Here is a 12,604-nt window from a genome sequence, read left to right on the forward strand (position 1 = left end):
TACCCATATTCTTGATCATTTTAAGGTCAATGATTTAAGGGCGCGAACCCCCTTAAATCAATGACGTGAGAAACAAGCCCCTATCTCTGACATGAATTTCGTAGCCAGAATCTCCAACACATCTGTTAGTATTTTTGAAACTCTGAAATTATTGGACCGTGTCTGGCAGTCAGTGCGATGTTAGCGGGAGGCATACTAATGGCGCGAATTTTGAGCATCTGTTGTAACATTATTTACTATGTCCGAAATTCCTATTCACTTCTTACTTTAGACGTAACAAAATTTTCCCTCTAGTATCTTGTGTTCTTTCTGCATTTTGTGCCTTTTCTGGTTCTTTCGGGCGGCGTTTTCTGTTATCTGTTCCTTTTATGCCAGTATGGTTTCCAAATGTCAGTATGGTTTACACCATAACTGTAAATAAAAAAATATTTACATATACTTAAAAATTACTCTATCAAAACATAAGAATAACAGCATAGAAAATAGTGTAGCTCAACTTAGTCTATTATACCTTATCACATTTTACACAGACAAAAAATATATCTAATTTGTTTTCAGAATTATTAATTCAGATATAGAGAATGAATAGCTGTGAAAATAATTTGCGAAAACGGGAGGTTCAATGTTTTATTCAACTGCAGCAATATCACTGAGGCACACATTATAAATTTAGATAGTGAATAGGCACCGCTTTGGACGCTGGCTTTTATAATCTGTCGGCACGGCAATGCAGCGCCACATTCTTGAAGAACTACATAATATTTATTCGACTGTGGAGTGCAATGATGAATGTAGTAGTCAAATGAAAACATGCGTTGCTGTGATACTCACTTTCATAGCTTCTTTGAAAATAACGTTAAATAAATTTTAAATATGATGTTTAGTACGTGACAAGAAACTTGTAACCTAAACTTTTTATGGCCTAATTAAAAATTTCCTAAATTTGATGATTGCGATACTAAGCCTGAAAAGAAGTCCATGTTATGTATTTTGCATGATTGACCTTCAATAATTCATTACATATGTTATTGTCAAGACACAGTCATGTTCAGCGAAACCTGCGAGTAAAAAAAACAAAACTCATACGTAGCAAGTGCATATTCCTAAAACATTTAAAAATAATTCTATTACCGGCTGAAGTTTTAGGTAAGTTGATTAGAGCAGTAAAATGTATTTCTGATTTTATTGTAGAAAACAATGAGCTAAAATTTGTTTCATAAGGAATATTATCATCTCATTTTTCGTGTGTCATGCATTATATCATATATATCTGGAAATGCACTTACCAGTTTTTTTTATTATAATCATTTTTTTGAACAGTACTTTAACATATCGGCGAGTTCTGTGAGAATAGTAAACTGTGTATATTTAATGTTTGAAACATTAAAATATCGGTTGTATTTAGATCTTACATTAATTATGATTTTATTTATAAAATCACGTTTATATTAAAAGCGTAGCTTTTTCATTTCCAAGCAGTTGTAAAAATATATATATTGCAACATAGTTATTTCACAAATTAATATTAAAAGTAGGGAAGATGAGTTAATTCGATGGGGAAAGTATAAGCAATATTAAATGTAGGAGAAATAAATTTTTCATGTATAGAGTTGAAATTCAATCAGGGACCAAATGTAGTATTATAATAATAATAATGAGGAAAATTTATTTTGCTTAATTTACATACATTTATTATAAGTTAAATGATATATCTCAATATTATGTTTTCACACTTTTTTTTACATTTGCATAGTAGTCTTTTTTTTCCCCCTTTTTTTACAAGGGGGAGTGATATACTGACTAAAAATTCTGCAGTTTATTGTGAAAATAAAAAATTAAAAATTATCGAGAATTTTGCATAATTATTTTGTGAAAATTTAGGAATAGATGATAATTTGGTATTTTAAGATTTTCAAACATTTAAACCAATATCTGAGAGATGGAATATGTCATCTCTCAGAATGTGTGGTTCCTGAAATTCGAGTAGAAAAATCCTTTTTATTTCATATAATTAAATTGCACGTTTCAAATTATAGTCGTAATACATCTGGGTGAGTTAATTTTTCTTGACTTCTTTGAATTTTCTTAATGTTAGAGAAATGATTAAGCGAGATATTTATGTAGTATGTGAAATTAAACTGGTTCACTAGGAAATTCAAAGCACTGCTTTCTAACCTGGGAAAGCTTACTAAGTTTGCGAAAGCAGTACTTTTGTTTGCGTTTCAGAATTAGGCGATTGCAGCTTATATGCTAAAATTTTGTACTAATCTATGATTCAACTGTTTTCCAGTTCATTGATTGAGTGAAAATTATAAGGTGTATGGATGTTTTCTGATTATCCAACATCCCTACTGAAAAGTCATGAATTCGTTGTCGATTAATTTTTTGTTAAGCTAATGCTTGAAGGGCAACAGCAATTTTCACAGTAGTGCCATATTAAGAATTACTTTCAAGAGTAATCAATCAATAAAATTAAAAAAGCGAGGAACATCAGTAATAAAATATCTATCTTTTTGAGAATACTTCTTCTTTTCTCTGTTTTTCTTCCCATGTACATAGCGATCTGTTTTCACTTTAAAAAAAAAAGGGAGAATTGTGCAAACTTGGCATTGCATACCTGCCTATACAGACATATGCTATGCATATACCTGGGTTGCCACATAAATAACTTTCTTGACATCATGAACTGTCACATAACTATTTGGGTAACACACTGCACTGGGTAGACTCATGAACACGTTTTCTTGACTTTTCAGCAGGAGTGTGGATAATCAGAAAGTAGACTAGAAGAGAAACACGCTAATGTGACAGTCAAAATCGTAAAAACAACCTTGTATTTAGCGTAGGTATAATGAAACACTCAATCAATTTCGAGGGCAGCTAAAGGTCCCTCCTCATCAGGAGAAAGAAATACCTAGAAAGAAGAAAATAAAGGAGAAGGAGTCTTAGAAACACATGGTCCTTATCAGCACTGCACGTGGTTAAAACTGGATTTTTAATCAGAGTTGCTTTGGTTGATCTTTACACTATGGTAACTTGGCTATTTTTTGGCGAAAATTTGGCGAACAACTCTCCTACAGCAACCCTCTATTTTTTTTTCCCCGCCGCCAGCAAAGACATGTTTCTTTTCTTTTTATCTACTGAACACTTCTTCCAACAATCTACTAGCCGAATTACACTTATGCTAGAAATTTTATCAAACAAAACTGCTTAATCATGACAAATATTCACTGCAAAATTGGGAAAAAGTGCACAATACCATCCTCCTTACGTGTTTTTCAAAATAACACATACACATAAACCATGTACACGCCGACTTATTTTTACTTAAAAAAACATCCCAGAATTGCACAAAAATGGCATTGCGCACACTCTTCACTATATCCATGTACACTACTTTTTTCTCATAAATTAGAAAAATTTCACGAAAATACATGACACTTTTCTCAATCTTTAAGCCCGGTAAAAAGAACATATATGAAATTAGCTGATCGCGAAAAAGTATTTACCCTTTCCAAATATGAACATTTCCACATATAAAATAAATAAAATATCCAAAAACTTTTACCTCTAAATCACCTATTATATTATAAACGTCACCAACGAATTCATACCGCAACTATTACAAATACTTAGTGTCGGATATTTAAATTATTTCCATGCACGTTTACTTCAACTAAAACGTATACCAAATTCCTACAAACATAAAATTCACAAAATAACTATCATTTAATTAAAATATAATTAAATTCAAAAACACTACTTAAAATATAAATGAGCATATACATTAAATTAATAAAAATTACCTTACAATCCTAGTAACTTTAAACTAAATCATTGCTAATAACAATTTTCCCAATAATACCAAATTTCTTTACTTCCACCTTACATTTAGAACAATGCATAAAAATAATATCCTCAAATAATTAAAAATAGTAAAAAGTCGTTAATCCGGACTCGTCGGGACTTCGGCGATTCCGGATTATCGATTTTTCCGGATTATAGATCATCAGTTTAAATCTGGTAAGATGGCATGCAGAAATTACAAAATTAAAAGTATGAAACCGTAATTTGTGAAATAAAGAACAATTATGATCTAAAGGGTATCAAAATTTACAAAAAGAAAAAGCTTAATATTTATTTGTTTACTTTATTAAACATTTCCTTCAATGCAAGTTGCTTCGTTTCATGTGATAATACTTTCTCTTTAATTCTATTAAACAGACATAATTTCTTGTTTAGTTACAAAGTTCCGCTGTTCAAGTCCTATAATTGCTGTGTTGAGAATACCGACTAATTTGTCAATCGAAATGTTTTCGTTTTCAATAACCTCTGGGTCACTTTCTTCACTATTGGAAGCGAATTATAATGACGAGGAACTTGATTTAAATCATATCAAAGACGGAGTATATCGAAATGAAATACTACACTTAGTACGGAATTATAAACCAAATAAAATAAAAACATCTGCTCTGAAGATAAGGATAGTGCTGACAGATCAACTTCCAATCCGCAGCGTGAAATTGATAAACAGATTTCGGATTTCAAAACATACTTTCGCTTTGTAGATACAAATTACATATTAGTAAATATATATCGGAAATTCTATTTGACATAATCTTTCTAATCTATCATAATCTAATAATGACGTTTCTGGCCCCCCCCTCTGCCGCAGAGCAGCGTGAAATTGATAAACAGATTTCGGATTTCAAAACATACTTTCGCTTTGTAGTAAATATATATCGGAAATTCTATTTGACATAATCGAAAGTTCAAGCTTACTTTTATAAAATTGCTCTAACAGTCTGCAAAAAATAATAAGCCGGATCCAATTCGAAGATTAAGGAACAACGCAATCTGCAACATTAACTGAATTAGATAACTTTAGCTTAGCGTATAAACGCGCATGCGCACAAACATATTCGCAGCTGTAAGGGTCTTATGCGTTCTCGTAAACGCCTGTGCGCATGCGTGAACGCGACGCATGCGCAGAAAGTTTGTAGCTTTGAGGTCCGGATTATAGATCATTCCGGATTATGGGTGTCCGAATTAATGACTTTTGACTGTACTAACTTACCTAATCTTCTTCAGAATCTTGATTACGTGTCCGATACACTTTTCTTCTTTCTGTTTCAGAATCTTTAATCAGCTGCAGTCCTACTGCTAATTTCTAAATCCGAAATCCAATAGTCAACTGGCAATCTATTCACCCAATAATAAGAAATCAATAAAATCTCACCCATACTCAAACGACTTTCAGCAAACCACGTACCCTTCCTTACACTCCGTTTCACAAAATGTCCATTTTCACCAGATTTCTTGCACCGCCATTCAAACTTATCAGTAATATCCTTCCTTTCACACAATCTCATTTCATTCCCACATTTTGGACATTCATACTTATCCGCAATTAAACCTACACTCATGTACCATTCAACCAATTCTTTTGAATTATCACACAAACGTATTAAAAATTTCGAATTCACTTTAGACAGCGCCATACAATCCCAAAATTATTCAACCCTACTTCACACAACACACAATGAAACTTAATACAAAATAATATACAGCCACAGATATTTGTCCAAATTCCCCCCTTTTCCGATTAAAGAACCGTAATTCGTCCATTAATATCACGACATATCCCATGATCTCTCATTTCCCTCACACAAAATAATGCGTAATCGGAACTGAGTACTGCTCGCATTATTACCAAAGTCCCAGGTAGTAACCTTTATCGCCTCCAAAATGTCGCCAAACTACCAGTTACCATATTGTAAAGATCAACCTTTGCTTTTTAATCAGAAAGTACCTGTAGATAATTTGGAATGTATTACTTTCTAAAACTTGGCTTTCCACTGGAACTTCTGCAAATTTTGAGTCGAATTAACTATATGGGATGAGCATTTTCTTGAAAAAAAGATAGCAGTGCTTACTTTTCATTGTTCTGCACAAGTATTATAGCATGGCACAATAGCAATTAATATTTACATTCTCTAAATGTTTAGTATAATTGTTAAGTAAGGAACTACTCATACACGCCCTTGGTTGGCCGAGAAACTCCATGACGCCATATTACTATCTTACTTTTTTGTCTACATTTCGAACTTTAAACCTAAAATGGCTGCGAAAATGTGCAAAAACCACGTTTTTAACACACAATTTATGCTGAAAATCCGAAACAGAAACAAAGAATTCAGATAGCAAAAGCATAAAGATTCTAACCAAAAATATTTGACAAGAATCCATGTACACAGCGATATGTTTTAATTAAAAAAAAAAAAAAAAATCGGAGAATTGCACAATCTATGCAACATAGGAATTATGAACACCTCACTAAAATAAACTAACATAACAACAATAAATCTCAAACAATACCATGTATACAGCATTCTGTTTTAACTTAAAATATATCAGCAAATTGCACAATCTAGGTATTGTGCACAGCCTCAGCATTGCACACAAATCCACAAAATAAAATAAATTACAAATGATTCAAAAAACAACGACAGAAATTCATAGCAAAAAAAAAAAAAAAAAAAAAAGAACATTCTACAAAATAAGAAGAACAGTGAAATAAAATGCATTTACCATTGTGAATCCTTCTTCAAACAGTAGAAGTATCAATTTCCACCAGTTTATCCTTCCTTTTCCCATCTTCTGAGATAGAACATACAAAGTCCAGCATACATTCGTGAATAAAATTTCACCAGTCGCACGTCTGCAAACAAAAGTGCCCCGATTTTGCTATATCACACGTCTTTCTGCAATTCAAAGTATTGAAAGTAACGATTTTACCTTGCACACAGTCCAAAATATGTGACTGAAATTTTGCCACCACGTCTTTCATTGCAACATAAGCCATTTCAAAATGCCCACCTAACCAAACAACCAGCAAATAAAACCACTCCAGCAAAATTAAGTTTTAACATCAAAAGGATTGCCATTCAAGCAACATCATGCCCCAAAACCATCGCAGAACTCACAATCGCGTCAAAAACCAGCATAGAACGCATATCGCCACATTTGGCGATGCCATACATCTGAGATCGTATATAAGAGTAGTACCTTAAGTAATAACTGCTAATGGTCAAAAGATGTCAAATTCACATTTCTAGTAGAGATGACTGTCTTTGCCTTTTGTAGTATAGTACAGTCAAACCGTGCTATGACAAACTTCAAGGAACCAAGCATTTGGTTCACTGCATCCAATCTGATGAGGGAAAAAATGGATCATCTCACAAAATAATTTTAAAATTTATTAATCAATCAACTCAGAAAAAGTGGTTAATATTGTTAAATCTCCCAAAATATATTAATAGTAACTATAGTAATTAAAAAAATATATATTAACATGAGTACATGCAGTTTCAGAATTTATCTTTCATTATTTTGGAGCTTCATTAATAAGTTTAAACAAAAAATTACCTAATATTCAATGGGAAAAGTAAATTTCAGGGTAACTCTTGGCAAAAAGTGGAGATTTTTTTTTGGTTCCATTCTTGCTTATATGTAATACCCTCCAAAGTAAAATAGCATCCAAAACATAATTAAAATATAAAAAATTATAATCTCAATAAACTGCAGTTTAAATCAAAATAAAACAAGGAGGTAGCATAAAAATGAAAATACATGTCATCTAGTCTGCACAGTACAAAAAGGAAATATCGACTTGCCTTATTTAAAAATTTCTATGTCTTTGGTGTGTGGCACACAGAATTCCTTAACAGCATCCAAAAACTGTTTAAAATTATCCCAACTAGAATCTGTATATTGTGGTTGCAACAGAAATTCACAAAAGTAAAAATAAAAAATATCATATGTACTGCCATACTCTCGGTGGTATTTCTTTCAAAAATCACTTTTTATCGCCTTGGATGCTGCGCCCGAGGACGGATGTCCCCCGTTGCCCCACCCTAGTTACACCACTGTTCCTAACCAACATCCAATGCATAAATAAGCCTTGAGAAATATTTTCCCAACAGTCAGAATCATCGCAATCACGTCATAATAGGGTTTCCATAACATTCAACATAAAATACTCAGGTTACTGTAAATAAAACAACAACTTGGCAATAATCCAAGGGGTACCCTAAAACATAGACTATCCCATTAAACTTGTAGTTTAGACCTGTCCCTCCATTACAGTTATGAATAAACATCAGCCTTGAACAGTCTGAGAGCTTGGTCGAAAAACTGATTCATGCTCTTTGTTTCAATGGATCAGTGGTTGTTTTGCTTGGCTCAATGTTTGACTTGGTAAGATATCTTGGAAGGGTTGTTGGGGCAGACTGCTGATCCTGAGGGCCTCCGAAGAACCTTAAGTTTTTTAAGTATATGTACCTTATGAATATAAAAGAGGATGAAGCTAAAAAGTTGTCTGCATTGAATCAGACCGTAACTTATATTTGACATTAAAGCCTTTTGACAGTTTGTGTTTCAGTTGCTTCTTCAGAGAGAAGCTTTTCAGTCAGCAAAGTTGATTAAAAGCTATCTTCTATGAACAGTGAGCCAAGTAAGACAAAGGTTTGGCAAAGTCCTTCCCATGGAAAATGTAATAGTTAGAAACATTAATTTTGATGAAGCTATAAAAAAATTTCAAAAATCAAAAGTAACACACACAAAGAAAAAGCAGCTTTAGCTTTTTTTGTTAACAGAAAAGCTTTAAAAAAAAAAAAAAAAAATGTAAATTACCAAAAAAGGCAAATTAATTAGCTTTTTTAAATCTATCACTTATTGCTTAGGTCAGCTAGAAAAATTTTAACCTCTTTCCCTTCCCCTACTCCACCAGAGCAGGTGCATCCAGTTCAGCTGCATCACTAGTCAGAATTTAGAAGCGTCAAAAATGAGGGCTGGCAGAATTATCAGAACTTGCAAAAGGCACAGGGCAAATACAGTTCAGAGATGCAACATTTTTAGAATTTAGGAAGCCCAGCAGCAGAATTTAGAACTCTCACACTGGGCAGCAAAGTGCATAGTGCCAACCCCCCCTCCCGAATGATTTTACAACATTGACTACTGGCATCTTAAAATCACCAGATTTGCATAACGTTCTTATATAACATGAAACGTCACCTGTCGGTCAAAATTTGAACTGTTATTTTTATTGTAGTTTTCTTTTTCCCATGGTCTATGTAACATATGTACAGTCAAAAGTCTTTAATCCGGACGTCCATAATCCCGAATGATCTATAATCCAGACCTAAGCTACGCACTTTCTGCGCATGCATGCATTTACGAATGCGCATAATACCTTTACGCATGCGCATTTAATGTATAATGGACGGTATAAGCTAAGCTAAAATTATCTAATTATCTATTTCAGTCAATGTTACGGATTGCATTGTTCCTTAATCTTCGAATTGGATCCGGCTTATTATTTTTTGCAGACTGTTAGAGCAATTTTATAAAAGTAAGCTTGAACTTTCGATTATGACAAAAAGAATTTTCGATTCTGGATCTGGCAAAGGATCTACAAAGCGAAAGCATGTTTCGATGTCCATCAAACAAAAGTGGAATTGCTGCAAAAAATGGATAAATGCATACCCTTTGTTTCTCTAATCATTCCGAAATCTGTGTATCAATTTAACGCTGCTCTGCGGAGGGAGGGGGGACGTCACGGCATTCAATGAACTGGAAGTTAATCTGTCAGCACTATCCTTATCTTCAGGGCAAATGTTTTTATTTTATTTGGCTTATAATTTCTTACTAAATGTAGTATTTCATCTGAATGTACTCCGTCTTTGATATGATTTAAATCAAATTCCTCGTCATCATAAATATCACGAATACACATCAAATAGTTTTCTGGTTGCGATTTTCTAATTTCGACTATGCGCAATGTGTGCTTTATGCATGCGTGCATTGAAAGAAATGTTTAATAAAGTAAACAAATAAATATTGAGCTTTTTTTTGTAAATTTTGATACCCTTTAGATCATAATTGCTCTTTATTTCATAAATTATGGTTTCATATTTTTAATTTTATAATTTCTGCATGCCATCTTACCAGATTTAAATTGATTATCTATAATCTGGAAAAACTGATAATCCGGAATCCCCGACAAGTCCAGATTAAAGACTTTTGACTGTACTAAGTTTCAATGAATAGGTGTACCAGAACAGGTTCTACATAGGTCTAAATAGGGTAATTTATAATTAACCACCCTGCATCATAAAAACAGAGCACTGTAACTTAAAATCACTTCAATAATATATGAATCTGATAGATGACTTATAAAATTATTATAAGTATTTTAAATTATTCAAAAACTGGTAAATTTTACTGTATTTATATTGCGTATACTAGGGATGCACTACCTGTGGCCCATACCTCTTAAAACTTTTGTTGCGATTTGACATATCGATTGTCTCTAAAAGTTGTGAGCAGAAAAAATTTCATTGCTTTTCCCTTCGTTACTCATTCTACTGTCTCCACTCAAAGTGAGATTTGGCACTGAGCCAAGTTCCCAGTGTCAACCAAAGGAAGTTTCACAGCCTGAGTGTGAAAATTGCTCCTAGCCTGTACCGTGCACAGATTGAGGAAGGGTCTGTAGTATGATGTAGCATGTGTGTATTTGCATGCATCTGTTAGTAAAAAGGGAGAGAAAAGTATTTGCTGTGATCAGAAGCGCTGCATTCATTTGCTTTGCATTGCTGCACTTTCGGCTTCGTGACTATACATTGTGTTATCACTTGTGAGTTGACTTTTCTTTTTGAGACCGTTAAGAAGTTTCTTATGTTTATTCTTTCACTTTTTTAAAAAATATTATTTTGAAAGAGGAATCAAAGTAGAATTTTTGTTCCATGTGGTTTCGATAGTTACTTGCCATGATGATCGAAAATGAAAAGAAAGGTAAGGGAGGCTAATAAGAAATTTTCGGAGACCTGGACTTCGAAATACCTTTTTGTGGAGCAAGATAATAGAATTTACATGCTTGGTATGTAATTTTACGATTAGTGTCTGCAAGGGGTATAATATTAAGCAACACTATGACACCTCAACATTTTAAAAGCTTGGGGATCGAAATCGTAAAATTAAATCTCTTTGCTGTTCTTTTGTTGCACAAAGGAATGTATTTACAAAGGCATCTTCATAATTAAAAAACTGTGTTGAAATAGCCTAAATTGCTAAAAGTAGCCGTCCATTTACTGATAGCGATTTTGCAAAGGCTTGTATATTGATAGCGTCTGAGAAAGTATGCCCTGAAGCTACGAAGAAATTTAAAAATGCGAGTTTCAGCAGAATGACAGTTCAAAGAAGAACTCAGAGTTTATCTAGTGATGTCAATGAACAATTACAGATTGCTGCTGCCAAGTTTAAGTACTTTCCTGTAGTAGCTGATGCTTCAACAGCACAGCTGCTTTTGTTTGTTAGAGGAATTTCTGAAAATTTTGAAGTAACTGAAAAATGTGTTGAAATGAATTCAACGTAGAGTCAGACAACTGGAGCTGATATTTTATCCTGCATTTGAAATTTGTGTCCTGCACATAATTTTGATTACTAACATGTTGTTAGTATCACTACTGACGGAGCTCCAGCAATGATTGGAATTCAGAGTGGCATGGTGAGTCTACTGAGAAACCATTTGGATGATCGATGCAAAGATTTGCTTGGGTATTATTGTATCATACACCAAGAACAGCTGAGTGCGAAAGAAGTAGGATTTGACCACACCTTATAAAGGCAGTGAGCAATACAATCAATTTTATTCATTCGCATGTTTTGAACCACAGGCAATTTAAGGAAATTCTAGAACACACAGATGCACCACATAGTGAACTCAAATATTACTCTGAAGTATGGTGGATAAGCCTTGTAAAGGTTTTGAAAAGGTTTGCTGATTTGATTGATGAGGTAATACCATTCCTTGAAGAAAAAGTTAATCAAAGTAGGATGTTAAAGGAATCATCTTTCAAGTATGACTTAGCATTTTTAGCGATGTGACAGCCCATCTGAATGACCCAAACAAAAAATTGATGTGATAAAAAATCCAGTCCATCAGTCAACTGGCCAGTGCAATATCTGCTTTCAAATTGAAACTGCAGCTGCTCTCAAAACAGCTTGGCTGTCAAAATTTTGTCAATTTTCCTTACTTGAAGAAACTCGGAAAATTTTCCTGTTAAACAACTGGATTATTCAGATCAAATAAAGATACTGCTTACTTCTTTTGAAAAGCAATTTACAGATTTTGAGTTGCATAAGGTTAAATTTAAACTGTTTGGGGATCTATTTTCTGTTGTAGACGAAGAAGCTCCAGAAGATGTTCAAATGGAACTTATTTGATTTGCAAACTTCTGGCTTATGCATATCCAGATTCCATGATTTAGTCATTCTTGACTTTTTCCCTTAAAAAATAATGTGAGCAGGTGGCTACCATGCTTGGTAGTACTTGTATATGTGAACAAATATTTTCTCTTTCGAATCTAAATATGTCAAAAATAAGAAATAAACTGACAGATCAACACTTGCAATCTGTCTTAAGAATATCAACAACTAGCTTTCAATCAAATATATCAAAAATTGATGATAAAATTCAGTCTCAACCATCACACTAATGTATTTAACTATGGCTAACCTGTACACATTTTTATTAAAATATTTA

At 33.2% G+C, this 12,604-nt stretch overlaps 1 protein-coding gene across 3 annotated transcripts in view; it reads left to right on the forward strand.

Annotated features, from left to right (window-relative positions):
* The first annotated feature begins 706 nt into the window (after positions 1–706).
* LOC118200173 (uncharacterized) overlaps positions 707–12,604 on the forward strand; it is a 33,906-nt gene continuing 22,008 nt past the window's right edge. For 2 of the 3 annotated variants that reach the window (XM_085808575.1, XM_035372099.2), the window contains exon 1: positions 708–1,146. The gene's annotated coding sequence lies outside the window, so the exon portion shown is untranslated. Of the gene's footprint in view, positions 1,147–12,604 lie in introns of all 3 variants that reach the window. The other variant, XM_035372101.2, reaches the window with a different exon arrangement.

Source organism: Stegodyphus dumicola, chromosome X1, assembly GCF_044657685.1.
Source record: "Stegodyphus dumicola isolate Sdum_Otavi_A_Nest chromosome X1, ASM4465768v1".
Taxonomy (NCBI): Eukaryota; Metazoa; Arthropoda; class Arachnida; order Araneae; family Eresidae; genus Stegodyphus; species Stegodyphus dumicola.